General features: G+C 42.7%; 18 non-coding genes across 18 annotated transcripts; 12 read left to right on the forward strand and 6 right to left on the reverse strand.

Moving 5' to 3' along the window:
- Positions 1–365: 365 nt before the first annotated feature.
- On the reverse strand, positions 366–460 carry TRNAI-UAU (transfer RNA isoleucine (anticodon UAU)). The gene is made up of 2 exons: positions 423–460; positions 366–401 (listed from the first exon to the last, which is right to left on the reverse strand). It is a non-coding gene; the product is annotated as a tRNA-Ile (tRNA).
- Positions 461–749: 289 nt separating this feature from the next.
- TRNAS-GCU (transfer RNA serine (anticodon GCU)) lies at positions 750–831 on the forward strand. The gene has a single exon. It is a non-coding gene; the product is annotated as a tRNA-Ser (tRNA).
- A 589-nt stretch (positions 832–1420) lies between these two features.
- On the forward strand, positions 1421–1492 carry TRNAT-UGU (transfer RNA threonine (anticodon UGU)). Its single transcript has one exon. It is a non-coding gene; the product is annotated as a tRNA-Thr (tRNA).
- A 1170-nt stretch (positions 1493–2662) lies between these two features.
- TRNAI-UAU (transfer RNA isoleucine (anticodon UAU)) lies at positions 2663–2757 on the reverse strand. The gene is made up of 2 exons: positions 2720–2757; positions 2663–2698 (listed from the first exon to the last, which is right to left on the reverse strand). It is a non-coding gene; the product is annotated as a tRNA-Ile (tRNA).
- Positions 2758–3046: 289 nt separating this feature from the next.
- TRNAS-GCU (transfer RNA serine (anticodon GCU)) lies at positions 3047–3128 on the forward strand. Its single transcript has one exon. It is a non-coding gene; the product is annotated as a tRNA-Ser (tRNA).
- A 589-nt stretch (positions 3129–3717) lies between these two features.
- On the forward strand, positions 3718–3789 carry TRNAT-UGU (transfer RNA threonine (anticodon UGU)). The gene has a single exon. It is a non-coding gene; the product is annotated as a tRNA-Thr (tRNA).
- Positions 3790–4959: 1170 nt separating this feature from the next.
- Positions 4960–5054, reverse strand: TRNAI-UAU (transfer RNA isoleucine (anticodon UAU)). The gene is made up of 2 exons: positions 5017–5054; positions 4960–4995 (listed from the first exon to the last, which is right to left on the reverse strand). It is a non-coding gene; the product is annotated as a tRNA-Ile (tRNA).
- Positions 5055–5343: 289 nt separating this feature from the next.
- On the forward strand, positions 5344–5425 carry TRNAS-GCU (transfer RNA serine (anticodon GCU)). Its single transcript has one exon. It is a non-coding gene; the product is annotated as a tRNA-Ser (tRNA).
- Positions 5426–6014: 589 nt separating this feature from the next.
- Positions 6015–6086, forward strand: TRNAT-UGU (transfer RNA threonine (anticodon UGU)). Its single transcript has one exon. It is a non-coding gene; the product is annotated as a tRNA-Thr (tRNA).
- Positions 6087–15747: 9661 nt separating this feature from the next.
- On the reverse strand, positions 15748–15842 carry TRNAI-UAU (transfer RNA isoleucine (anticodon UAU)). Its single transcript has 2 exons — positions 15805–15842; positions 15748–15783 (listed from the first exon to the last, which is right to left on the reverse strand). It is a non-coding gene; the product is annotated as a tRNA-Ile (tRNA).
- Positions 15843–16131: 289 nt separating this feature from the next.
- On the forward strand, positions 16132–16213 carry TRNAS-GCU (transfer RNA serine (anticodon GCU)). Its single transcript has one exon. It is a non-coding gene; the product is annotated as a tRNA-Ser (tRNA).
- A 589-nt stretch (positions 16214–16802) lies between these two features.
- TRNAT-UGU (transfer RNA threonine (anticodon UGU)) lies at positions 16803–16874 on the forward strand. Its single transcript has one exon. It is a non-coding gene; the product is annotated as a tRNA-Thr (tRNA).
- Positions 16875–18043: 1169 nt separating this feature from the next.
- TRNAI-UAU (transfer RNA isoleucine (anticodon UAU)) lies at positions 18044–18138 on the reverse strand. The gene is made up of 2 exons: positions 18101–18138; positions 18044–18079 (listed from the first exon to the last, which is right to left on the reverse strand). It is a non-coding gene; the product is annotated as a tRNA-Ile (tRNA).
- Positions 18139–18427: 289 nt separating this feature from the next.
- Positions 18428–18509, forward strand: TRNAS-GCU (transfer RNA serine (anticodon GCU)). Its single transcript has one exon. It is a non-coding gene; the product is annotated as a tRNA-Ser (tRNA).
- A 588-nt stretch (positions 18510–19097) lies between these two features.
- On the forward strand, positions 19098–19169 carry TRNAT-UGU (transfer RNA threonine (anticodon UGU)). Its single transcript has one exon. It is a non-coding gene; the product is annotated as a tRNA-Thr (tRNA).
- A 1156-nt stretch (positions 19170–20325) lies between these two features.
- Positions 20326–20420, reverse strand: TRNAI-UAU (transfer RNA isoleucine (anticodon UAU)). Its single transcript has 2 exons — positions 20383–20420; positions 20326–20361 (listed from the first exon to the last, which is right to left on the reverse strand). It is a non-coding gene; the product is annotated as a tRNA-Ile (tRNA).
- Positions 20421–20709: 289 nt separating this feature from the next.
- TRNAS-GCU (transfer RNA serine (anticodon GCU)) lies at positions 20710–20791 on the forward strand. Its single transcript has one exon. It is a non-coding gene; the product is annotated as a tRNA-Ser (tRNA).
- Positions 20792–21379: 588 nt separating this feature from the next.
- On the forward strand, positions 21380–21452 carry TRNAT-UGU (transfer RNA threonine (anticodon UGU)). The gene has a single exon. It is a non-coding gene; the product is annotated as a tRNA-Thr (tRNA).
- Positions 21453–27498: the final 6046 nt, after the last annotated feature.

Below are 27498 nucleotides of genomic sequence, written 5' to 3' on the forward strand. Positions count from 1 at the left end.
AGAAACTTTAATATGATGATGCTCTTCTTTTGATATTTCTTTGAGTTAAATTTTATTGTATGTAGCTGACACAGTACTGTTTGCAGCTCCTCAGTTCATGGTTATCCCGTGACAACAATGTATTCATCATATTTATTATTCTACAAAAGTATTTTTAAATGCACTGATGTGGTGTTTGCATGCTATGCAAGATGGTACATCATTGAATGTTTATAAGGAGCATCGCATAGGATATGTGATATTTGGCACCTGGAGGAGTCGGACACGCAGATCCTGAAAAGAAGTTAAGACTCTCTAGCAAGAGCCGTCTTTATTCTGAGTCTAATCTTTACTTTTAGTGAAATGGTTTATGAAAACCAATCAACTGCTCCAGGTGAGGCTCGAACTCACAACCTCGGCATGGCTCAGTGCAAGTACTGCTGTATAAGTATCGCGCGCTAACCGATTGCGCCACTGGAGCTCACTGTTTTCATTTCTCCCCATTTGAGCCATCTAGTGCTAACCAAGTAGATACTGCACTGCTCCATTATTCACTGTGCAAGATCGACTCACATGCTAGCATGTTATCATGACTATTAAAAATACAGTCCAAATGGAATAGATTTGATAATTCTGCTATATCGTGTGCTCTGTCTATTGAACACCCCATACATTTGCCGTTCTGACACAGTCTAGGATAAACTTATGCTTATTTGTAATTAGCACATAGTTAGAATTTCACCAAAAATGAAATATAAGCCCCTAAGGCAGACGAGGTGGCCGAGTGGTTAAGGCGATGGACTGCTAATCCATTGTGCTCTGCACGCGTGGGTTCGAATCCCAGCTTCGTCGGAAAGCCATCAGACACTCTTTTGAATGTGAGCATGTCTCGTAGTACAATTACACTCTCTTTCAAGACACTGCCATAATCCACTAGAAGGGCCCAACTGACTATTCCATTATGGCATTTATGTCAAATAAAGGGAAGTATTTTGTGCTTAATTGAAATTAGATCTTTCATGAAGTGTCCAGAGGATTGCCTATTCCTCACTCCTGGCCTTCCAACCAGTTTGGATAGATAGACTGATAAGAAAGCATTTCTTACTCCTAAAGTTTCAGCCGTCTCAAGTGTATGCGTGTTTACATTTGTCTGCCCCACAGAGACAGATCACTTCTAATAAGTGAGTTCTCTATCTGTCACTGATTGCGGACATACTCAGTAGAGCTTTCAGTATGGTCATAAATGTGAATACTCTTATGTTCTCAAATCAAAATGGAGTTTTTCCTACTTTCAAGAAAAGTGTCTTAAGCATGCTCTTCGATTTGTGCACGCATGTAGACATTCAAATGCAACTGCATTTCCATACAGAGTCTCAAGATCATAGATATCTTCATACCGCAGTAAGAATACATGTTGCGATTTACAAACTGCAGGCAGACCGGCTTTGTAGCTCAGTGGCAGAGCACTGGTCTTGTAAACCAGGGGTCATGAGTTCAAGCCTCATCAGGGCCTTTTTATATGTGTGTTTCTGTATGTTGTTTTCAAGTCATTCTTTCTAGGAGTCACACCTTGTCTTAAGTTTGCTTATTGACAAGCTTCCCTTTCCTGCTTTCATCTTATCAAGAAGACTTCATGAAAACCATTGAACCATAAACTATTGCCTCACCCCTTCCGATCGCCTGACGAACGCCTGACAAACGCCATTCTCACCCCGCCGGGCAAGCCCCGCCGGGCAAAGCCAAATAAGCCATGCATATTTAAAGTTCCTTTGAAAGGCAGAGCGAGGACTAGGACGTCTGTTCCGACTGAGTCTGCATCCACAGAAAGGATGAAATAAGGCTCTAGAAATTTCACCAAGGAGATATGAACCTCATCCCCCTTAAAATACTTTTTCTCCCAGATACCCCGGCTCTTAGTCAAATGAGGTTAATCTTCAAAACCCCACCCCCACTAACCATAAATATTCACCTCTCCTGCTGTCCATTCAATTGATACAAGGTATCTTTTATATGGAGAGAATGTGAGAAAAAGCAGAATTGCTTCATAGATTTGGTGACCATGGATGGGTGGGCTGGATAAAGAAGTGAACTTGGTTTCTGGAAAGGGAGTATCATGATGGGAATGAGGAAAAGAGAACATGGACCACATTCACAGGTTAGAGAAATAAATGTAATAGGTTGAATGGTTTTGAAAAGCTAACTTTGAGCAGGAATTGTTTTTTAAAATTGCAAAGAACTAAAAAAGTCAATGTGGGATTGGAGGCACAATCTGAGCAGAAAGCACCATAAGCTGCTATGGTGCAACTCTTATGTTGACTAGAAACTTTAATATGATGATGCTCTTCTTTTGATATTTCTTTGAGTTAAATTTTATTGTATGTAGCTGACACAGCACTGTTTGCAGCTCCTCAGTTTATGGTTATCCCGTGACAACAATGTATTCATCATATTTATTATTCTACAAAAGTATTTTTAAATGCACTGATGTGGTGTTTGCATGCTATGCAAGATGGTACATCATTGAATGTTTATAAGGAGCATCGCATAGGATATGTGATATTTGGCACCTGGAGGAGTCGGACACGCAGATCCTGAAAAGAAGTTAAGACTCTCTAGCAAGAGCCGTCTTTATTCTGAGTCTAATCTTTACTTTTAGTGAAATGGTTTATGAAAACCAATCAACTGCTCCAGGTGAGGCTCGAACTCACAACCTCGGCATGGCTCAGTGCAAGTACTGCTGTATAAGTACCGCGCGCTAACCGATTGCGCCACTGGAGCTTACTGTTTTCATTTCTCCCCATTTGAGCCATCTAGTGCTAACCAAGTAGATACTGCACTGCTCCATTATTCACTGTGCGAGATCGACTCACATGCTAGCATGTTATCATGACTATTAAAAATACAGTCCAAATGGAATAGATTTGATAATTCTGCTATATCGTGTGCTCTGTCTATTGAACACCCCATACATTTGCCGTTCTGACACAGTCTAGGATAAACTTATGCTTATTTGTAATTAGCACATAGTTAGAATTTTACCAAAAATGAAATATAGGCCCCTAAGGCAGACGAGGTGGCCGAGTGGTTAAGGCGATGGACTGCTAATCCATTGTGCTCTGCACGCGTGGGTTCGAATCCCAGCTTCGTCCGAAAGCCATTAGACACTCTTTTGAAGGTGAGCATGTCTCGTAGTACAATTACACTCTCTTTCAAGACACTGCCATAATCCACTAGAAGGCCCCAACTGACTATTCCGTTATGGCATTTATGTCAAATAAAGGGAAGTATTTTGTGCTTAATTGAAATTAGATCTTTCATGAAGTGTCCAGAGGATTGCCTATTCCTCACTCCTGGCCTTCCAACCAGTTTGGATAGATAGACTGATAAGAAAGCATTTCTTACTCCTAAAGTTTCAGCCGTCTCAAGTGTATGAGTGTTTACATTTGTCTGCCCCACAGAGACAGATCACTTCTAATAAGTGAGTTCTCTATCTGTCACTGATTGCGGACATACTCAGTAGAGCTTTCAGTATGGTCATAAATGTGAATACTCTTATGTTCTCAAATCAAAATGGAGTTTTTCCTACTTTCAAGAAAAGTGTCTTAAGCATGCTCTTCGATTTGTGCACGCATGTAGACATTCAAATTCAACTGCATTTCCATACAGAGTCTCAAGATCATAGATATCTTCATACCGCAGTAAGAATACATGTTGCGATTTACAAACTGCAGGCAGACCGGCCTTGTAGCTCAGTGGCAGAGCACTGGTCTTGTAAACCAGGGGTCATGAGTTCAAGCCTCATCAGGGCATTTTTATATGTGTGTTTCTGTATGTTGTTTTCAAGTCATTCTTTCTAGGAGTCACACCTTGTCTTAAGTTTGCTTATTGACAAGCTTCCCTTTCCTGCTTTCATCTTATCAAGAAGACTTCATGAAAACCATTGAACCATAAACTATTGCCTCACCCCTTCCGATCGCCTGACGAACGCCTGACAAACGCCATTCTCACCCCGCCGGGCAAGCCCCGCCGGGCAAAGCCAAATAAGCCATGCATATTTAAAGTTCCTTTGAAAGGCAGAGCGAGGACTAGGACGTCTGTTCCGACTGAGTCTGCATCCACAGAAAGGATGAAATAAGGCACTAGAAATTTCACCAAGGAGATATGAACCTCATCCCCCTTAAAATACTTTTTCTCCCAGATACCCCGGCTCTTAGTCAAATGAGGTTAATCTTCAAAACCCCACCCCCACTAACCATAAATATTCACCTCTCCTGCTGTCCATTCAATTGATACAAGGTATCTTTTATATGGAGAGAATGTGAGAAAAAGCCGAATTGCTTCATAGATTTGGTGACCATGGATGGGTGGGCTGGATAAAGAAGTGAACTTGGTTTCTGGAAAGGGAGTATCATGATGGGAATGAGGAAAAGAGAACATGGACCACATTCACAGGTTAGAGAAATAAATGTAATAGGTTGAATGGTTTTGAAAAGCTAACTTTGAGCAGGAATTGTTTTTTAAAATTGCAAAGAACTAAAAAAGTCAATGTGGGATTGGAGGCACAATCTGAGCAGAAAGCACCATAAGCTGCTATGGTGCAACTCTTATGTTGACTTGAAACTTTAATATGATGATGCTCTTCTTTTGATATTTATTTGAGTTAAATTTTATTGTATGTAGCTGACACAGCACTGTTTGCAGCTCCTCAGTTTATGGTTATCCCGTGACAACAATGTATTCATCATATTTATTACTCTACAAAAGTATTTTTAAATGCACTGATGTGGTGTTTGCATGCTATGCAAGATGGTACATCATTGAATGTTTATAAGGAGCATCGCATAGGATATGTGATATTTGGCACCTGGAGGAGTCGGACACGCAGATCCTGAAAAGAAGTTAAGACTCTCTAGCAAGAGCCGTCTTTATTCTGAGTCTAATCTTTACTTTTAGTGAAATGGTTTATGAAAACCAATCAGCTGCTCCAGGTGAGGCTCGAACTCACAACCTCGGCATGGCTCAGTGCAAGTACTGCTGTATAAGTACCGCGCGCTAACCTATTGCGCCACTGGAGCTCACTGTTTTCATTTCTCCCCATTTGAGCCATCTAGTGCTAACCAAGTAGATACTGCACTGCTCCATTATTCACTGTGCAAGATCGACTCACATGCTAGCATGTTATCAGGACTATTAAAAATACAGTCCAAATGGAATAGATTTTATAATTCTGCTATATCGTGTGCTCTGTCTATTGAACACCCCATACATTTGCCGTTCTGACACAGTCTAGGATAAACTTATGCTTATTTGTAATTAGCACATAGTTAGAATTTTACCAAAAATGAAATATAGGCCCCTAAGGCAGACGAGGTGGCTGAGTGGTTAAGGCGATGGACTGCTAATCCATTGTGCTCTGCACGCGTGGTTTCGAATCCCACCTTCGTCGGAAAGCCATCAGACACTCTTTTGAAGGTGAGCATGGCTCGTAGTACAATTACACTCTCTTTCAAGACACTGCCATAATCCACTAGAAGGGCCCAACTGACTATTCCATTATGGCATTTATGTCAAATAAAGGGAAGTATTTTGTGCTTAATTGAAATTAGATCTTTCATGAAGTGTCCAGAGGATTGCCTATTCCTCACTCCTGGCCTTCCAACCAGTTTGGATAGATAGACTGATAAGAAAGCATTTCTTACTCCTAAAGTTTCAGCCGTCTCAAGTGTATGAGTGTTTACATTTGTCTGCCCCACAGAGACAGATCACTTCTAATAAGTGAGTTCTCTATCTGTCACTGATTGCGGACATACTCAGTAGAGCTTTCAGTATGGTCATAAATGTGAATACTCTTATGTTCTCAAATCAAAATGGAGTTTTTCCTACTTTCAAGAAAAGTGTCTTAAGCATGCTCTTCGATTTGTGCACGCATGTAGACATTCAAATTCAACTGCATTTCCATACAGAGTCTCAAAATCATAGATATCTTCATACCGCAGTAAGAATACATGTTGCGATTTACAAACTGCAGGCAGACCGGCCTTGTAGCTCAGTGGCAGAGCACTGGTCTTGTAAACCAGGGGTCATGAGTTCAAGCCTCATCAGGGCATTTTTATATGTGTGTTTCTGTATGTTGTTTTCAAGTCATTCTTTCTAGGAGTCACACCTTGTCTTAAGTTTGCTTATTGACAAGCTTCCCTTTCCTGCTTTCATCTTATCAAGAAGACTTCATGAAAACCATTGAACCATAAACTTTTGCCTCACCCCTTCCAATCGCCTTCCGATCGCCTGACGAACGCCATTCTCACCCCACCGGGCAAGCCCTGCCGGGCAAAGCCAAATAAGCCATGCATATTTAAAGTTCCTTTGAAAGGCAGAGCGAGGACTAGGACGTCTGTTCCGACTGAGTCTGCATCCACAGAAAGGATGAAATAAGGCTCTAGAAATTTCACCAAGGAGATATGAACTTCATCCCCCTTAAAATACTTTTTCTCCCAGATACCCCGGCTCTTAGTCAAATGAGGTTAATCTTCAAAACCCCACCCCCACTAACCATAAATATTCACCTCTCCTGCTGTCCATTCAATTGATACAAGGTATTGTTAAAAAGGGGTTCCAAAGACAACCAGTAACCAAAGACCCTTTTTATGTTGCCCGGCTGTATCGCCTCTATGACCCACCAATGTTAACCAATGAAGAAGCAGGCGCTGGAGACGGGAAGGCAGGAAACGAAGATTTTATTCTCTCCGGAGGAGAACACATCAATTCAGACAGCAAGTATCGTCACGAGGTGCTCTAACCACATCTCTGAGGCCTGGCCTCTTATACTAGGGTTTTATGACCTTTATTGCACATAACACATTCTCGCAACACTTTAGTATTTGAAAGAACAATCTCGGAATCTCCCCTCCAGGCCCGTTCCCACATACATTTACAGTTGGATTCCCCACCCCCGGTCACAACAGGTGATGGTTGTCGCACAGCAGGGCATTCCGCCGATTCACGGAATGCATGGGGTTTATCGGATCTCATAGGGTGGGGGCTTTGATCGGCTCGAGGGTCTTTTGATGGGGAGGGGAAGCTTCCTACTGTACGGGGTAATAAACAGTATCCGCAAGGCCAGGTGGCGGCCTGGGAACAAGGATGACAAACGGGGATACAGGAAAAGGGGGTTTGTATCAAAAGGATCTGAGGCCATGAAAGGAATGAGGGGAGGTGTCGCGCTGGGAACAGGATGGGATTCTGTGGTGAAGCTGCGCTGAAGTGGGGTTTATGACCCAGGGCATGAGAGAGCGGGGGTTGTCAGTGTGCGGGGGGATGCTTGCGAGGTTAAGAGAGAGAGAGAGACGCGCTGGCTATCAGCGAGGGGCAGGGAGGCCATGGTGCTCAAAATGGCTGCCGCTTACGCGCACGAATGGGCTCGAAAAGGGGGGGCAAGATGGCGCAGATAATGTTCACCAAGCTTGTACTAATTTTTCACAGTCCTCCCTTTAACATTTCCAAGACATCTTGCTGGCCTATTTCCTATCTATACCTATTGCAGCGGTCATAAGTAAGGGAGAGGGGACTTAGGCAAAGGAACTGTGCATATACATCATATTATAAACATCACATTGAAAAATCTCATCATCTAGTAAACGGGTTCATTGTTAAGTTGGTTGTAGGAAAAATCATCGTAATGCAATATCAGACTAGAATTACGTAGTGAGGGCGTTGGGTACAGATCATAGGTACTTATAGTCATTCGAAATAGGAGCTGGTAAGTTATCATATAAGTAAGTCCTTTTTTTCTTTTTTTTGTACTCGGCGGGAGCATAGTCAGTCCAATGATGATTGGGAGAGAAATGAGATATAATAAAAATAAAAATCAGAGTTCTCAGTGTCTAGGCCGTCTTCTGTTGGCACTGTTGAGCACCTGGATTACCTATCAGCAGAAATGTTCATGTGGATTGAGTCTTTGGAGGTCTGCGGGCAGGGGTACATTTTGTTTTGTTTCGCCAGACCCCATAGGAGAAATGCGCTACGGTTTTGGAGCAGGTGCACTTTCTTTTGTAACGCAGAGCATAGATTTGCAATAAAAAATGCGATTGTTCCTGAATTGTGAGATCTGTTTGTTTCTTGAATCTGTGTGGTGAGCATTTCCAGTCGCTTCCATCATCTTCAAGGCGTTCAGCAGCGGGTAGAACCGCATACTTCGTTCATCTATTCTTTAGAGGCGACCCTTGGTGGAGTTCTAGGTCACCGTTCTAAGATTAACATAGTTCGTGGTCTACTTAGTCGGAGCTCCCTCCCTTCTGACGCAGGGAGTACTCTTCTCTGGGTAGCTCAGTAGGATCTGGAGGAACTTGGGAGTTCCGGTGGAAAGGTGCGGGTGTGAACGGTCCTTATGGTAGGTCGGAGGAGGGGGGGATGGAGCAAGGCCAGGTCGGGAACAGATCAGGGGGACGGAGAGTTTGCGACAGGCGGGTCCGTAACCATGTTCAGAGAGCGGGGACTTTTTGGCACACGTTGATCATAGAGCAGGGGCTTCAGGTCAGCCCTTTCCTTAGCTTTGTCTGAAACAGTGCCCCGTCCTGCGTCTCCTTACTGCTGTGGTCTCGCCTCGGCCTCCGTCGCTGATGTTCCACAATCCGCAGTCAGGCCGCGTGCTCCCACATCCGGTCTCTTTCTCCTCCGACAGTGATACCCTTAAATGAGTTTTGAAAAGACAGTCTTTAGAGATATTGCAGAAGAAGGTAATTACATAAATCTATTTCTCTCCCAACACCAAGCAACTGGGGTAAGCACTCGCTACATTGGAGATTCTTGCGGTTAACGTATAAACAATTGATGATGGGTTTGCTGGATTCCTTACAACTTCCTTTTGCTGGCTAATTCTTTGGCGCTTTGATGGTTATTACGTTCATTTGTAATAGGTACGAGGTCTGGTACTCATTTATTGCATACGTCTATTATAGTAGATGTCAGTTCTTCCGGTAGAGACCCATTTCCCTAGTACGAGTTTTGCAAGGCTAGGCTGGCCTTCAGGGCCTTGTATTTTACAAAAAGTGCAACGTGCTATTCACCACAGTCTGATGTGCATCCTTCTGAGGGGTGAACATAGGCTAAACAAGTCTGCATTACATAAAAACATCTTATTTACAACAAGGCTTACTGCAACAAGTTCTTTCGATTTTCGATCTCATTTTCAACTTTGCACACATCTTTCTAACTTTCTATATAAATCCTCGCAACCTGGTTACTACAAAAACTCGGGGGGTGGTTTGCGGTAATTATTGAACTTATCCTCGGGGAAGGAGGGATCTTATGGAAAACAATTAGGGACACAGTGAAATTAGAGCAGGGGGCGTTTTTCAGGCTCTCGTTCAGGGCAGCTGACACCAAACTGGGGGCATTTTGGGATGACGGAGGTGTCTCGATCATTTCTTACTGTTCGGGGTGTAGAGGCAATTTGGAATGGGGATGGTCGCATTACCACAGACATATTTTATCATAGAAGCCACTGACAAATGGTTCCCTGGCTGTGGGTCAAATTTAGGGAACCTCAGTCGTCTTACCTGTCCCTTTCCTTTTGGCCAATTTAAATTTCATCCATATTTAGCAGAAAAGGAGAGGTAGTAACGTGGTACCGATACAATTTATTTAGGACAAATTTGTGCAAATACTTATGGTATTTGGGGCCAATCAGGAGGTGCACCAGGTTCGTCAATTAGGTGCCAGTCGCTAGGAAGAGGGAAAGTGTGGAGGGGTGAAAGAGTGAGAGAGAGAGAGAGAGAGAGAGAGAGAGAGAGAGAAAGAGAGAGAGAGAGAGAGAGAGAGAGAGAGAGAGAGACAATAGGCCAAACAGTACACATGGGACATGGAGAATGACCTTGTATTGTTTGGGCTATTCAGTGCGTTACCCAACGTTAGACGTTTCAGGTCTATGTTAGGATGTAGAGAGCATGCAGTTTTGGGACAGAAGAGCATTAGATCTGGTATAAAAAGGTCGTGCATTGGGTAGGGCGTCCTTTTTGTGTCGTCTTGTAGCGGTAGTCCGTTTTCATGCATCGGGCGTGACGTGGCTCCAGATTCCTTACGGTACCCTAATCGGGACCCCAATGTAATCTGCAGAGGGAAAAAGGAGGGAAAAAAAGGGGGAGGTGGGGGAACAACGTTCGAACACATCAAATGTACGGGCACGAAAAGTCCGTTACTTACTGCATACTCGTACTCATCTCTTCGGGATATAATCCTTAGGGTCTTTGTCTCTGCAGTCAAGGGGGGCGGGCAATGTGATAGGTGGTTCATGGGGGGTTCGAGGATGGCATGAAGGATCGTGTGTAGGGGGACGCTAAAAAAGGAATCAGAGGTGCCTAGCGTGAGGTACCCGGTTTTGTAGATGTATCTGGCCATCGGGATCCTTAAATCATTCCCAAAGCTGTGAGGTCCTAAGGCATATCAGTTCTTCATTCAACCCGGTACCTCAGTACCTTCGACCACCATATCCTTATAACATTTCATCAATCACGCCGCTTTACTTTACCCATTCTCAGACGTCGAGGTCCTTCTTCATATGTCAGTCCCTGAGCTTAGTCGCATATTTTGGAGGCAACGTATCATACCTGGGATCCGATCATCAATCCGGGGCCGGACAATCATTTCTCGGATAACCTTAAAAAAAGAGCAGAACGGTTGCGCGCAGAAAAACCCTCCCGCCGATACCCACATTTACAAAAGTATGCGATGCCTATTCATAGTTTTTAAGACTTTTATTTGTATAATCATTCAGTACGTAAAATGTGAGAGCACAATCATAATTTGGCCTGATATGTCGTCGATGGAGGTACATACAGTAGGGGGTTATTTTATAACACAAGAACATGTAAAAAAGGCCTAATTTATTATTTGCAAGTAACTAAAAATATTTCATTGCGTGACGAGGGAACCAGGGGCAATTTAGTTCATAAATGGAAACACAGTCAAGCTCATAGGAATCGTATTTCCTAGATGTAAACCGTGGGTGTGCATCATAGGCGACGTCATGTACCAGTTACAATAAATATCAAAAAATAAATCGTTCATTGAAATCAACATTTTTACGGAACCCCTCTCAAACGTTCGCCAAGTGAATCCTCCTCCCTTTCCCCTCGAGTGCACAATGGTTCGTATATATCTTAGTACATCAAGTTTCATTAGTTAAGGAACACCACGAGGCGTCCGTTAGTTTCCATTGATACCGGCGCCATTTTGGGCGAGGCCGGCTTAGTCCGGAAGTAGCACCAGGGGAAAAATATCCTCGACGATTGGCGGTTGGACCAGGGTCCCTTTCGGCAGTTCAAAAGAAAATTGTGCTAACAGAGGGGCTGGTGGTGTGGACCGTCAATCAAGAGAGGGAGGGGGTAGAGTCTTTCTTACCGGGTCACGTTGATGCTCAGCCGGAACTTACTCGAGTTCGTTAGCCCATAATGTTCCTGGGTGGTTCAGACGGAAGCTGATGCAGACACGAAAGCACCGCCATCTTGTTGCTGTGCCGTGGTTATTTCATTAGTGATCAATGCAGCTGTTCCCCTCCGGAAGCCTGAAGGGGCTGAGGGCTCTTGGGACTTTGGTAGAATCTTCAAAGTCGAGGGGATGTTTGTCGATGGTGGGGGCTTGCACCCAGGTGGGCAAATGCCCGAGTTGCAATTTCGGACAAAGTTACTCCAGCGGCCTAGGCCCGCCTTTCGAGGGCCCAGACGCCATTTTGAGACCCTGTGGCAGCCACCTTTGTCGCATCCATCGGGAGTGGAAGAAACTTCTTGTGATGGCGAAGGACAGAGCATCATGCTGCTGGAGCAGGACATTTTGGTTCGGGGCGCCAGGGTGCAGCAATGGAGCCTTCGTCTGGGGAGGTGAGAGAGGCTCGTCCGTGCCGCCTTCCTCTCCCGGCGCATCCTACGCTGCCCCTTGGAATCAGGGGCGCACATGATGACCACCCTACACCCCTGATTCCGACTCTTGGGGGATCACTGTACATCCGGTGCTCCGTAAATATGCCCGTCGGACATTGTGTGTCCTGTGTTATGCAAGTATACCAGTCGGGCATTATGTGTCCTGTGCAGCGTAGGTATATGGCCGTCGCCCGGCTGGAGGACATCGGCGCCGGACCAGGGCAGGGAAGCCTCCTATCTGTGGAGGTGGAAGAGGCTCGTCCGCGTCGCCTCTTCCTCCCTGCCCACCCTGCATCCGTTCGCTGGAGGAATTCGTGATGGCCGGACCAGGAGATACGAGGGAGGGGGTCATTTGCAGCCACCCCCTCCCTACTCGCGGCCCGGGGGACGCCATCCCTGGAAGGGCAGTATGGGAAGACCATTTCATTGCCTGCTTGGTGGAGCCTCCAGGACCTTCTCGCCAGCAATCTCCTTTTTGGCCCATGGTTGTTGGCAGGCCCCGCCCCACACGTGCTATGTGTTTCGGATGGGCGGGACCATCGAACTGTTACATTTCGAGGACTTCCGGAGTGAGCATAACATGTTTTGTATTTTTCCTATTAGTCAAGTTTGCTTTTTAGAGAGTTCTACTAGTTATTCTAATTACTGTTGGTTGTGTGTTTTTCTTTACCGTAATTAAATCCTAAGTTATATAATAGACGCTTGGTTTCCTTGAGTCCTTTCTCTAATGGGGGTTGTTTACACTGATCTGCAATTGTGTTTGGTTTTCAGAGTGGGGGAGCAACAGAGAGCAATCAGTCCCAAAACTCTAACATGTCGTTAAAATTGGTCTGACGAAATCTGTGCCATCGAGCATAATCAAACGGTGTGGTTCTATCTGTCCTGTCCGCACTAGTCTGATTGGTTTTTATTTCGCGTCTTTTCCCTTTCTGTCGGTCTGTCCTTTCTGTCGACCCTCCGTTCTTACCTATGCTCTGCAAAGTCGGGCATTGGGCTTTCCAGTGCCCGAGACGTTTACAGAAAGCACATTGGTTCTGTTTTAAATCTATTCGTCCTGTGCGTAGTGTCGGGGGATTACCTTCGGGTCGTTGTGTTCCGGGGTTGATTTGTCGGCACACCCCTTTACACCGTTCTCCTTTCATATCTACTCCTCGGGACTGCGCCATCGCTGGCCCTTCACCTTTCCTAAATTCGTCGTCTTCCCTTCGTCGGGTGGCTTCTTTGCGCCACATACCGAGACTATCGAGCATAATAGGTGTTGTTTCATTCCTACGAAGGGCTATTTCTACCGTCTCTATTTTGTCAAGATCAAAGGATCCTCTCAGTGGCCACTGACTTTCTCGATCCTTTTTCGTATATTTATGCCACAGCTCACTATAGGCTATAGCGATCAGTCCATGCTTCATGAACATGTCCTTATTAGGGGTGCCTTCCAGCGGAGCCGGATGGTTCATCTCTAATAAGCGGTCCGGGTAAAACAGGCTTTTAACCAGTGGGGAGAAGACAGGCATGACGGATCACAATGGGATAATAGTCAGCACCACCTATCTTATCACTGCGTGCAAAGACTAGACAGAATATTTCTATTCTACGTTGTTTGCACGTAGTGAATACCTCATGAATCAATTTCGATCAATCAATGTTAGGTCAAAAATAAAAAATCAATATGGTCAATGGGGAGAATAAGTAAGCTCGCTAAGGTTCGCGTCACCTACCCTTTCACTATCTGTAAAGAGGGGACCTAATCTTCCCTGTTTTCAGACAGAGAATCTCCAGAAAACAATCTATAACAGTTAATCAATGGGGGGAAGGGGCAATTGTTCAGTAGGGGAGAAAAATAGGTCCGACGGGTGCGTACCTATCCTTCGCTGTTTATAAAGGGAGAGCCTGTTGTTTCTCCGTTTGTAGACAGTGAATCTCCAATAAATTAACAAAAAGTAATACTAGTATTTTCTCAACAATTATCGATCACTTTCAATTATCTATCACTTTCGCAATTCGTCGTGTTTACACGACCTTACCCGGACCGCATGGACAGTTTCTTGTCTTCCGAATCCAGCGCCCGATCGTCCTCTTCTCTCCGTACTTCTCGTGGCACTCCTGATGGTTCCCAGTCAGGACCGCAGATCACTCGAGAGAGGTCTGTTTGGAACCAGTGAAGTTCGGATGATCGGCTGTCAGACGAGGGTCTATCGGACAGGGTACCTTCCGGTCGTTGCAGTCGTTCACTCTGTCGTCAGGACCTCTCCCACTGGATCCACGAGTCGCTGATGGGCCCCACGTTGGGCGCCAATTGTTAAAAAGGGGTTCCAAAGACAACCAGTAACCAAAGACCCTTTTTATGTTGCCCGGCTGTATCGCCTCTATGACCCACCAATGTTAACCAATGAAGAAGCAGGCGCTGGAGACGGGAAGGCAGGAAACGAGGATTTTATTCTCTCCGGAGGAGAACACATCAATTCAGACAGCAAGTATCGTCACGAGGTGCTCTAACCACATCTCTGAGGCCTGGCCTCTTATACTAGGGTTTTATGACCTTTATTGCACATAACACATTCTCGCAACACTTTAGTATTTGAAAGAACATCCTCGGAATCTCCCCTCCAGGCCCGTTCCCACATACATTTACAGTTGGATTCCCCACCCCCGGTCACAACAGGTGATGGTTGTCGCACAGCAGGGCATTCCGCCGATTCACGGAATGCATGGGGTTTATCGGATCTCATAGGGTGGGGGCTTTGATCGGCTCGAGGGTCTTTTGATGGGGAGGGGAAGCTTCCTACTGTACGGGGTAATAAACAGTATCCGCAAGGCCAGGTGGCGGCCTGGGAACAAGGATGACAAACGGGGATACAGGAAAAGGGGGTTTGTATCAAAAGGATCTGAGGCCATGAAAGGAATGAGGGGAGGTGTCGCGCTGGGAACAGGATGGGATTCTGTGGTGAAGCTGCGCTGAAGTGGGGTTTATGACCCAGGGCATGAGAGAGCGGGGGTTGTCAGTGTGCGGGGGGATGCTTGCGAGGTTAAGAGAGAGAGAGAGACGCGCTGGCTATCAGCGAGGGGCAGGGAGGCCATGGTGCTCAAAATGGCTGCCGCTTACGCGCACGAATGGGCTCGAAAAGGGGGGGCAAGATGGCGCAGATAATGTTCACCAAGCTTGTACTAATTTTTCACAGTATCTTGTACATGGAGAGAATGTGAGAAAAAGCAGAATTGCTTCATAGATTTGGTGACCTTGGATGGGTGGGCTGGATAAAGAAGTGAACTTGGTTTCCGGAAAGGGAGTATCATGATGGGAATGAGGAAAAGAGAACATGGACCACATTCACAGGTTAGAGAAATAAATGTAATAGGTTGAATGGTTTTGAAAAGCTAGCTTTCAGCAGGAATTGTTTTTTAAAATTGCAAAGAACTAAAAAAGTCAATGTGGGGTTGGAGGCACAATCTGAGCAGAAAGCACCATAATCTGCTATGGTGCAACTCTTATGTTGACTAGAAACTTTAATATGATGATGCTCTTCTTTTGATATTTCTTTGAGTTAAATTTTATTGTATGTAGCTGACACAGTACTGTTTGCAGCTCCTCAGTTCATGGTTATCCCGTGACAACAATGTATTCATCATATTTATTATTCTACAAAAGTATTTTTAAATGCACTGATGTGGTGTTTGCATGCTATGCAAGATGGTACATCATTGAATGTTTATAAGGAGCATCGCATAGGATATGTGATATTTGGCACCTGGAGGAGTCGGACACGCAGATCCTGAAAAGAAGTTAAGACTCTCTAGCAAGAGCCGTCTTTATTCTGAGTCTAATCTTTACTTTTAGTGAAATGGTTTATGAAAACCAATCAACTGCTCCAGGTGAGGCTCGAACTCACAACCTCGGCATGGCTCAGTGCAAGTACTGCTGTATAAGTATCGCGCGCTAACCGATTGCGCCACTGGAGCTCACTGTTTTCATTTCTCCCCATTTGAGCCATCTAGTGCTAACCAAGTAGATACTGCACTGCTCCATTATTCACTGTGCAAGATCGACTCACATGCTAGCATGTTATCATGACTATTAAAAATACAGTCCAAATGGAATAGATTTGATAATTCTGCTATATCGTGTGCTCTGTCTATTGAACACCCCATACATTTGCCGTTCTGACACAGTCTAGGATAAACTTATGCTTATTTGTAATTAGCACATAGTTAGAATTTCACCAAAAATTAAATATAGGCCCCTAAGGCAGACGAGGTGGCCGAGTGGTTAAGGCGATGGACTGCTAATCCATTGTGCTCTGCACGCGTGGGTTCAAATCCCACCTTTGTTGGAAAGCCATCAGACACTCTTTTGAAGGTGAGCATGTCTCGTAGTACAATTACACTCTCTTTCAAGACACTGCCATAATCCACTAGAAGGGCCCAACTGACTATTCCATTATGGCATTTATGTCAAATAAAGGGAAGTATTTTGTGCTTAATTGAAATTAGATCTTTCATGAAGTGTCCAGAGGATTGCCTATTCCTCACTCCTGGCCTTCCAACCAGTTTGGATAGATAGACTGATAAGAAAGCATTTCTTACTCCTAAAGTTTCAGCCGTCTCAAGTGTATGAGTGTTTACATTTGTCTGCCCCACAGAGACAGATCACTTCTAATAAGTGAGTTCTCTATCTGTCACTGATTGCGGACATACTCAGTAGAGCTTTCAGTATGGTCATAAATGTGAATACTCTTATGTTCTGAAATCAAAATGGAGTTTTTCCTACTTTCAAGAAAAGTGTCTTAAGCATGCTCTTCGATTTGTGCACGCATGTAGACATTCAAATTCAACTGCATTTCCATACAGAGTCTCAAAATCATAGATATCTTCATACCGCAGTAAGAATACATGTTGCGATTTACAAACTGCAGGCAGACCGGCCTTGTAGCTCAGTGGCAGAGCACTGGTCTTGTAAACCAGGGGTCATGAGTTCAAGCCTCATCAGGGCCTTTTTATATGTGTGTTTCTGTATGTTGTTTTCAAGTCATTCTTTCTAGGACTCACACCTTGTCTTAAGTTTGCTTATTGACAAGCTTCCCTTTCCTGCTTTCATCTTATCAAGAAGACTTCATGAAAACCATTGAACCATAAACTATTGCCTCACCCCTTCCGATCGCCTGACGAACGCCTGACAAACGCCATTCTCACCCCGCCGGGCAAGCCCCGCCGGGCAAAGCCAAATAAGCCATGCATATTTAAAGTTCCTTTGAAAGGCAGAGCGAGGACTAGGACGTCTGTTCCGACTGAGTCTGCATCCACAGAAAGGATGAAATAAGGCACTAGAAATTTCACCAAGGAGATATGAACCTCATCCCCTTAAAATACTTTTTCTCCCAGATACCCCGGCTCTTAGTCAAATGTGGTTAATCTTCAAAACCCCACCCCCACTAACCATAAATATTCACCTCTCCTGCTGTCCATTCAATTGATACAAGGTATCTTTTACATGGAGAGAATGTGAGAAAAAGCTGAATTGCTTCATAGATTTGGTGACCTTGGATGGGTGGGCTGGATAAAGAAGTGAACTTGGTTTCTGGAAAGGGAGTATCATGATGGGAATGAGGAAAAGAGAACATGGACCACATTCACAGGTTAGAGAAATAAATGTAATAGGTTGAATGGTTTTGAAAAGCTAACTTTGAGCAGGAATTGTTTTTTAAAATTGCAAAGAACTAAAAAAGTCAATGTGGGATTGGAGGCACAATCTGAGCAGAAAGCACCATAAGCTGCTATGGTGCAACTCTTATGTTGACTAGAAACTTTAATATGATGATGCTCTTCTTTTGATATTTCTTTGAGTTAAATTTAATTGTATGTAGCTGACACAGCACTGTTTGCAGCTCCTCAGTTTATGGTTATCCCGTGACAACAATGTATTCATCATATTTATTATTCTACAAAAGTATTTTTAAATGCACTGATGTGGTGTTTGCATGCTATGCAAGATGGTACATCATTGAATGTTTATTAGGAGCATCGCACAGGATATGTGATATTTGGCACCTGGAGGAGTCGGACACGCAGATCCTGAAAAGAAGTTAAGACTCTCTAGCAAGGGCCGTCTTTATTCTGAGTCTAATCTTTACTTTTAGTAAAATGGTTTATGAAAACCAATCAGCTGCTCCAAGTGAGGCTCGAACTCACAACCTCGGCATGGCTCAGTGCAAGTACTGCTGTATAAGTACCGCGCGCTAACCGATTGCGCCACTGGAGCTCACTGTTTTCATTTCTCCCCATTTGAGCCATCTAGTGCTAACCAAGTAGATACTGCACTGCTCCATTATTCACTGTGCAAGATCGACTCACATGCTAGCATGTTATCATGACTATTAAAAATACAGTCCAAATGGAATAGATTTGATAATTCTGCTATATCGTGTGCTCTGTCTATTGAACACCCCATACATTTGCCATTCTGACACAGTCTAGGATAAACTTATGCTTATTTTTAATTAGCACATAGTTAGAATTTCCCCAAAAATGAAATATAGGCCCCTAAGGCAGACGAGGTGGCCGAGTGGTTAAGGCGATGGACTGCTAATCCATTGTGCTCTGCACGCGTGGGTTCGAATCCCACCTTCGTCGGAAAGCCATCAGACACTCTTTTGAAGGTGAGCATGTCTCGTAGTACAATTACACTCTCTTTCAAGACACTGCCATAATCCACTAGAAGGGCCCAACTGACTATTCCATTATGGCATTTATGTCAAATAAAGGGAAGTATTTTGTGCTTAATTGAAATTAGATCTTTCATGAAGTGTCCAGAGGATTGCCATTCCTCACTCCTGGCCTTCCAACCAGTTTGGATAGATAGACTGATAAGAAAGCATTTCTTACTCCTAAAGTTTCAGCCGTCTCAAGTGTATGCGTGTTTACATTTGTCTGCCCCACAGAGACAGATCACTTCTAATAAGTGAGTTCTCTATCTGTCACTGATTGCGAACATACTCAGTAGAGCTTTCAGTATGGTCATAAATGTGAATACTCTTATGTTCTCAAATCAAAATGGAGTTTTTACTACTTTCAAGAAAAGTGTCTTAAGCATGCTCTTCGATTTGTGCACGCATGTAGACATTCAAATGCAACTGCATTTCCATACAGAGTCTCAAAATCATAGATATCTTCATACCGCAGTAAGAATACATGTTGCGATTTACAAACTGCAGGCAGACCGGCCTTGTAGCTCAGTGGCAGAGCACTGGTCTTGTAAACCAGGGGTCATGAGTTCAAGCCTCATCAGGGCCTTTTTATATGTGTGTTTCTGTATGTTGTTTTCAAGTCATTCTTTCTAGGAGTCACACCTTGTCTTAAGTTTGCTTATTGACAAGCTTCCCTTTCCTGCTTTCATCTTATCAAGAAGACTTCATGAAAACCATTGAACCATAAACTATTGCCTCACCCCTTCCGATCGCCTGACGAACGCCTGACAAATGCCATTCTCACCCCGCCGGGCAAAGCCAAATAAGCCATGCATATTTAAAGTTCCTTTGAAAGGCAGAGCGAGGACTAGGACGTCTGTTCCGACTGAGTCTGCATCCACAGAAAGGATGAAATAAGGCTCTAGAAATTTCACCAAGGAGATATGAACTTCATCCCCCTTAAAATACTTTTTCTCCCAGATACCCCGGCTCTTAGTCAAATGAGGTTAATCTTCAAAACCCCACCCCCACTAACCATAAATATTCACCTCTCCTGCTGTCCATTCAATTGATACAAGGTATCTTGTACATGGAGAGAATGTGAGAAAAAGCAGAATTGCTTCATAGATTTGGTGACCTTGGATGGGTGGGCTGGATAAAGAAGTGAACTTGGTTTCCGGAAAGGGAGTATCATGATGGGAATGAGGAAAAGAGAACATGGACCACATTCACAGGTTAGAGAAATAAATGTAATAGGTTGAATGGTTTTGAAAAGCTAACTTTGAGCAGGAATTGTTTTTTAAAATTGCAAAGAACTAAAAAAGTCAATGTGGGATTGGAGGCACAATCTGAGCAGAAAGCACCATAAGCTGCTATGGTGCAACTCTTATGTTGACTAGAAACTTTAATATGATGATGCTCTTCTTTTGATATTTCTTTGAGTTAAATTTTATTGTATGTAGCTGACACAGCACTGTTTGCAGCTCCTCAGTTTATGGTTATCCCGTGACAACAATGTATTCATCATATTTATTATTCTACAAAAGTATTTTTAAATGCACTGATGTGGTGTTTGCATGCTATGCAAGATGGTACATCATTGAATGTTTATAAGGAGCATCGCATAGGATATGTGATATTTGGCACCTGGAGGAGTCGGACACGCAGATCCTGAAAAGAAGTAAAGACTCTTTAGCAAAAGCCGTGTTTATTCTGAGTCTAATCTTTACTTTCAGTGAAATGGTTTATGAAAACCAATCAACGGCTCCAGGTGAGGCTCGAACTCACAACCTTGGCATGGCTCAGTGCAAGTACTGCTGTATAAGTACCGCGCGCTAACCGATTGCGCCACTAGAGCTCACTGTTTTCATTTCTCCCCATTTGAGCCATCTAGTGCTAACCAAGTAGATACTGCACTGCTACATTATTCACTGTGCAAGATCGACTCACATGCTAGCATGTTATCATGACTATTAAAAATACAGTCCAAATGGAATAGATTTGATAATTCTGCTATATCGTGTGCTCTGTCTATTGAACACCCCATACATTTGCCGTTCTGACACAGTCTAGGATAAACTTATGCTTATTTGTAATTAGCACATAGTTAGAATTTCACCAAAAATGAAATATAGGCCCCTAAGGCAGACGAGGTGGCCGAGTGGTTAAGGCGATGGACTGCTAATCCATTGTGCTCTGCAAGCGTGGGTTCGAATCCCACCTTAGTCGGAAAGCCATCAGACACTCCTTTGAAGGTGAGCATGGCTCGTAGTACAATTACACTCTCTTTCAAGACACTGCAATAATCCACTAGAAGGGCCCAACTGACTATTCCATTATGGCATTTATGTCAAATAAAGGGAAGTATTTTGTGCTTAATTGAAATTAGATCTTTCATGAAGTGTCCAGAGGATTGCCTATTCCTCACTCCTGGCCTTCCAACCAGTTTGGATAGATAGACTGATAAGAAAGCATTTCTTACTCCTAAAGTTTCAGCCGTCTCAAGTGTATGAGTGTTTACATTTGTCTGCCCCACAGAGACAGATCACTTCTAATAAGTGAGTTCTCTATCTGTCACTGATTGCGGACATACTCAGTAGAGCTTTCAGTATGGTCATAAATGTGAATACTCTTATGTTCTCAAATCAAAATGGAGTTTTTCCTACTTTCAAGAAAAGTGTCTTAAGCATGCTCTTCGATTTGTGCACGCATGTAGACATTCAAATTCAACTGCATTTCCATACAGAGTCTCAAAATCATAGATATCTTCATACCGCAGTAAGAATACATGTTGCGATTTACAAACTGCAAGCAGACTGTCCTTGTAGCTCAGTGGCAGAGCACTGGTCTTGTAAACCAGGGGTCATGAGTTCAAGCCTCATCAGGGCATTTTTATATGTGTGTTTCTGTATGTTGTTTTCGAGTCATTCTTTCTAGGAGTCACACATCAAGAAGACTTCATGAAAACCATTGAACCATAAACTATTGCCTCACCCCTACCGATCGCCTGACGAACGCCTGACAAACGCCATTCTCACCCCGCCGGGCAAGCCCTGCCGGGCAAAGCCAAGTAAGCCATGCATATTTAAAGTTCCTTTGAAAGGCAGAGCGAGGACTAGGACGTCTGTTCCGACTGAGTCTGCATCCACAGAAAGGATGAAATAAGGCTCTAGAAATTTCACCAAGAAGATATGAACTTCATCCCCCTTAAAATACTTTTTCTCCCAGATACCCCGGCTCTTAGTCAAATGAGGTTAATCTTCAAAACCCCACCCCCACTAACCATAAATATTCACCTCTCCTGCTGTCCATTCAATTGATACAAGGTATCTTGTACATGGAGAGAATGTGAGAAAAAGCAGAATTGCTTCATAGATTTGGTGACCTTGGATGGGTGGGCTGGATAAAGAAGTGAACTTAGTTTCCGGAAAGGGAGTATCATGATGGGAATGAGGAAAAGAGAACATGGACCACATTCACAGGTTAGAGAAATAAATGTAATAGGTTGAATGGTTTTGAAAAGCTAACTTTGAGCAGGAATTGTTTTTTTTTTTTTTAAGTTTGAAGTTTATTGGAATAAAAAGGAACAAAGACAGGAAATGAAGAAACAATCAAGAGTTATGAGAAACATGAAATCAATCTTACATATTAGCGAAATTAGTTGAGGAAAACTTATGCATAAAATATAAAATAGGTAATGAATGTGAGGAACATAGGGGGATGAGGAAATATCCTAACTTATAAAAGTATATAAATAATATGGTAAAACAGTAGATGTAATGGATAACATAATAATCGAATAAAGTAATGCATTCATGGTGGTTTACAAACTTCAACATTACGTATCGGAGATGATGGAGGAGGCCTAGCAACTTTGGATAGATATTCAGTGAGGGGAAGCCATAAAAGATCACGTTTTATTGCTAAGGAAATAGGAGAGACATAATTAGTGTCAAGTCTGTGATTAAAGCAGACTGCGTTCCACCAAGCAGTAAAAGAAACATCATTAGCTTGTTTCCAGTGTGATGTAATATGGTGGAAAGCAATAGCTATGCAAAGATCAAGTAATTTTTGGTTGTGATGGGAGTCTGCAAAAATAGGAGAGAGGGAACCTAAGAAAATGTGTGAAATGGAGAATGAAACTGTAAAATTGAAAATCTTTTGTAATTGGGACCAAACTAAGTGCCAGAAACGTAAAATAGGAGGACATTCGAATAGCATGTGTTTCAGATCAGCCAAAGGGGATGAGCATGACCAGCAAGTAGATGGAATGTCTGGGGAAAAGGATGACAGGAGTAATGGAGTGAATAGTATACGATTATAAATAAAGAATAAGGTTTGTGTAGTATTTGCAGCTCTAGATGTACTATGAATCTTAGACCAGATTTTGTCCCATAAAATGAGGGACCATGTGTGAGATAAATCTTTTTCCCAAGCCAACTCAACTTTAGATTTTGTACGATCAGCAGAGGACTGTAGAGATTTATAAATAAATGAAGCAGAAAGAGATTGATCGATAGCATTAGAAATCGAAAGATGTGTGGTAGGGATAGAGTTAGAGGTCGGGAGCGAAGAAAGATATTGGGTAAGGGACGGAAGCAGTGATAAATATTGTTTACGGGATGAGGAAGGTAGTGAGAATTGTGTTTGTAGATCATGAAAAGGAAGAGGTTGATTGTCTGAGAGAAGTTGTGAGACCCATTTTAGACCAAGGGACTGCCAGGTTTTTCAATATAAGGAACGGTTACTGATTTTGAGGAATTTATTATGCCAGATAGGTTGGGTGTGGGTGGAGGAGGCAGATGGGTATGTGGATAATAAATATGGACGAAGAAGAGAGCAAGAGTGAGAGATGATAGGGGAACATAGGGATGATACCTTAGAGGTAAAGGATAGAACTTCTTGAAATTCGTAAGGATGAAGTAAAGAAGATTCTAATGTGAGCCACAGGGGAGGAATGCGAGGAAGATCAGAAGAGAGCCACCTCATAGCTTGTTTTAAAGAAAATGCGTTGTGATATGATTTAAAGTGGGGGAATTTGACACCACCAAGGGATTTATCTTTTTTCAGGGAAGAAAGAGCTATCCGAGATTTTTTGCCTTTCCACAAAAATTTTAATAGAAGTGAGTCTATCGACTTGAAGTAATGATCCGGAATACGGATGGGAATCATGGAGATAGAATAGAGTACTAAGGGTGCTAGCATCATTTTGATGGAGTCCAATCGACCCCACCAAGAAAGGAATAGAGGATTCCAACGAGTTATTGATGAAGTGATTTTGTTAGAGAGAGATTCGAAATTAAATTTAAGAGTGTCTGGAATACGGGGAGCAAACCAGATACCTAAATATTTAATCTTTGTGGGTTGCCAGGAAAAGCCAGAGGAGTCAAAGAGATGTTTTTGACATAAGGGGTTTAAGGGTAATATTTCACATTTATCCGTGTTGAGACGATAACCTGAAACGGTGGAAAAAGAAGAAACTTGATGGAGGAAGGAAGGGAGAGTCGTTTGAGGGTCTGAACAATAAAATAAAATGTCATCAGCGTAAACAGATAATTTAGCTTGTTTTTGAGGACCATATTGAAAACCAGTAATTGTGTCATCGAGTCTAATCTTAGTTAAAAAGGGTTCTAAGGCTATAATAAACAAAAGAGGGGATAGGGGGCATCCTTGACGTACCCCTCTTTGAAGAGGAAAGTAGTCGGAAGTCATACCATTTGCAAAGATTGAAGCATGGGGGCTAGAATAGAGTAAAGATATCAGAGATATGAATTTAGGGGGGAAACCAAACCATCGGAGAGCTTGGAACATAAAGTCCCATCCTATTCTATCGAATGCTTTTTCAGCGTCTAGGGAGATAGCAGCGAGGGGGACAGAAAGGGAGGGAGCTTTATTCAAAATATTAAAGAAGACACGAGAATTATCTGATGATAGGCGACCTTTAACGAATCCAGACTGTTCAGGGCCTATAAGTTCTGGTAGTAAGGGGTCTAATCGGAGAGCTATAATTTTGGGGAAAATTTTATAATCAGTGTTTACTAGTGATATGGGACGATAATTTTTACAGAGGGTATGATCTTTATCGGGTTTAGGTATTAAACAAATCAATGCTTCTTGGAAAGTACCTTGAGAGGATCCGGAAGCCGCAAAAGATTGGAATAGCAAATGTAATTTTGGGAGAAGAAGGGAGGAGAAGTGATTGTAGAACTCAATGGTAAAACCATCGGGTCCTGGTGCTTTACCTCGACGAAGAATAGAGATTGCATGAGAGATTTCCGAAGGGGTAATTTCCAAATCTAATGAATGAAAGTCAAGATGAGAAGATTCTGGAGGAGGGATGTTTTGAAAGTATGTAAGAAGGTCATGAGGGTCGGGAGTAGATTAGGGAGTGTAGAGATTTTGGTAAAAGGAAACAAATTGATCTAATATGTCTTTATCTTTAAAGAAAGATACGCCATTTGGGCCTTGTAAGGATTCAATTTTTGTACGTTCTTTACGTATCTTAAGATAATTAGCCAGGAGTTTGCCCATCTTGTTCTGTCCGCCGTAATAGCGGGAATTGCATTTTAGAAGAGAATTTGAGGCGGCGTTGGTGGTATATTTATTAAAATCAAATTTGGCAGAAATTAATTCATGAAGAGAAGATTCAGAGTTTGAATTATAGTAAGCATATTCCAATTTCTTAATTTTATCTAAGAGTTGAGTTGACTTAGAGATTGATTGTTTTTTCTTCTGGGAAACAAAATTAATAATAAATCCTCGTGCAGCTGCCTTAAACGAGTCCCAAATCATGACAAAGGAAGAGTCAGGAAGGTGATTAAGTGTAAAAAATTCAGTAGAATTTTTTTTAAATTGGGTGCAAAAATTAGAATCAAGGAGTAAAGAATTATTAAATCTCCAACGGCCTGAATGAGGGGAGTAGGGGATAAGGTCAATGTCCACAAAGACGGGAGCGTGGTCTGAAATTAGAATGGAGCCTATGTCTGAATGAATGGCGAGTTGTGCTAACGGTTTGCTGAGAAAAAGGTAATCAATACGTGATTGGGAATGATGAGTGGGAGAGTAGAAAGTGTATTCTCTGAGGTCTGGGTTACAAAGCCTCCAAATGTCAACTAAAGCATTATTCTGTATAGAGGAGATAAACTGGGTATGCATTTTGGAAGGAACAAATTTAACTTTTGAATTTCTATCTATAAAAGGGTCAAATACTTGGTTGCAGTCGCCGCCAAGAATAACATATTGGTCATTGAGGGTAACAAGTTTATCCGAAATAGCAGGCCAGAACAATTTATCAACACCAGTAGGAGCATAAATATTGAAAATAACTAGAGGTATTTTATCTATAAGAAGATTAACAATAACCCAGCGACCATTATCGTCGCACTCTTGAGATACAATTGAAACATTTAACTTTTTATGACAAAGTAGAACTGTACCATTTTTCTTACCTATAGCAGGTGAATAAAAAACGTGACCCACCCAACATCGCTTAAGTTTAGTAGCCTCCAAGTCTGTAAGGTGGGATTCTTGAAGGAGGGCTACATCTGCTTTAAGTCTGGTTAAATGCGTTAAAACTCGTTGACGTTTAATGGGGTTATTTAACCCCTTAACATTCCAGGTGACTACTCGGAATATACATTAGCAAGAGAATGATATAAAAGAAAAAATGTAGTAGAAAAGAAGTTAAGAAAGGCTGAGTGAAGTAGTAAGAATGCAAAAACGAATTTATGAGAGAGATAGAGAGAAAAGTTGAGAGTAAGAGAAGTGAGAGATAAAGAAAAGAGTGAGAAAGAAAATAGTAAGAGGAGTGGCAGAAAAATAGGAAGCATAGAAGAAATAGGAGAAGGTAGAAGAAAATGAGGAGACATATCAACAAATACAATAGAAGAAGAGGGGTGACGACGCCAGAAAAGGGTGAAGTGATGAGACTGCGAAAGAGAATCTGTAAGAGAAAAATATAAAGAGAGAATATCAAGAGTAAGGTAGTTGGAAAGACGAGAAAAAAGCAGAGAGAGAAAATAGAGAGAAAGGACACTAGGGAGAAAAGAAAAAAGGTAGAAAGAAGTAGAAACATAACAAGAAATACAGATGAGAACTGAGGGGTGACGACGCCAGAAGAGGACGACATCAACAACAAAAACTCACGCCATCGAACACCTGAGGGATCAGCTTAGGATCAGTTGAAGGGAGGAAAAATACACCGGGATGAAGAACATGAGGAGAGGATCTGTAAAAAGACAAAAATGGAGAAGGAGAAGTTATGAGTATATGAGAAAACCAACTATAGAGACTGCGCAGTACTAGGACAATATATATAAGGAATAGGTGTATACAGTAGGATGGAGGGAATCGAACTAGGTACACTAGGGTAACTAAAGGATGAACATTTTAGTCAGACAGGAAAACACATGGATAATTAAACAGGTCTTGCAGTGTCCATGTTGATGGTTTCATGGTGACGGAGAAATTCTTCAAGGACATGTGGATCTTCGAAAGTTGTTGTCTTGTCCTTGTAAGTGACCTTGAAGAGACAAGGGTGGAGGAGACCAAATCTGGCACCAAGATCTCGTAGTCGTGGTCGCAGGTCAAGGAACTGTTTCCGTCGGTCCGCTGTTACTTTAGCTACATCCTGAGAAAGATACAAGCGATGACCTTCCCACATAACTTGTTTCTTAGCTTTTGCTGCTGATAGAACTTGAAGAAGGTCAGTATATTGTAGAAACAGCATGATGACTCCGCGGGGTTTGGTGGAAATTTTTGGACCAAGTCTATGAGCACGCTGAATATTTAGTGAAGAAGAAGAGGGAAGGTCTAAAATTTTTGGTAAAAAGGTTTGGAAGAAGGCAGTTGGATTGGACCCTTCTGTAAGTTCCGGAAGATTGTAAAGGCGTAAATTATTTCTTCGATTTCTATTTTCCAACTCCTCAGTTTGCCTT

The sequence above is a fragment of the Lissotriton vulgaris genome, chromosome 5, assembly GCF_964263255.1.
Source record: "Lissotriton vulgaris chromosome 5, aLisVul1.2, whole genome shotgun sequence".
NCBI classification, from domain to species: domain Eukaryota; kingdom Metazoa; phylum Chordata; class Amphibia; order Caudata; family Salamandridae; genus Lissotriton; species Lissotriton vulgaris.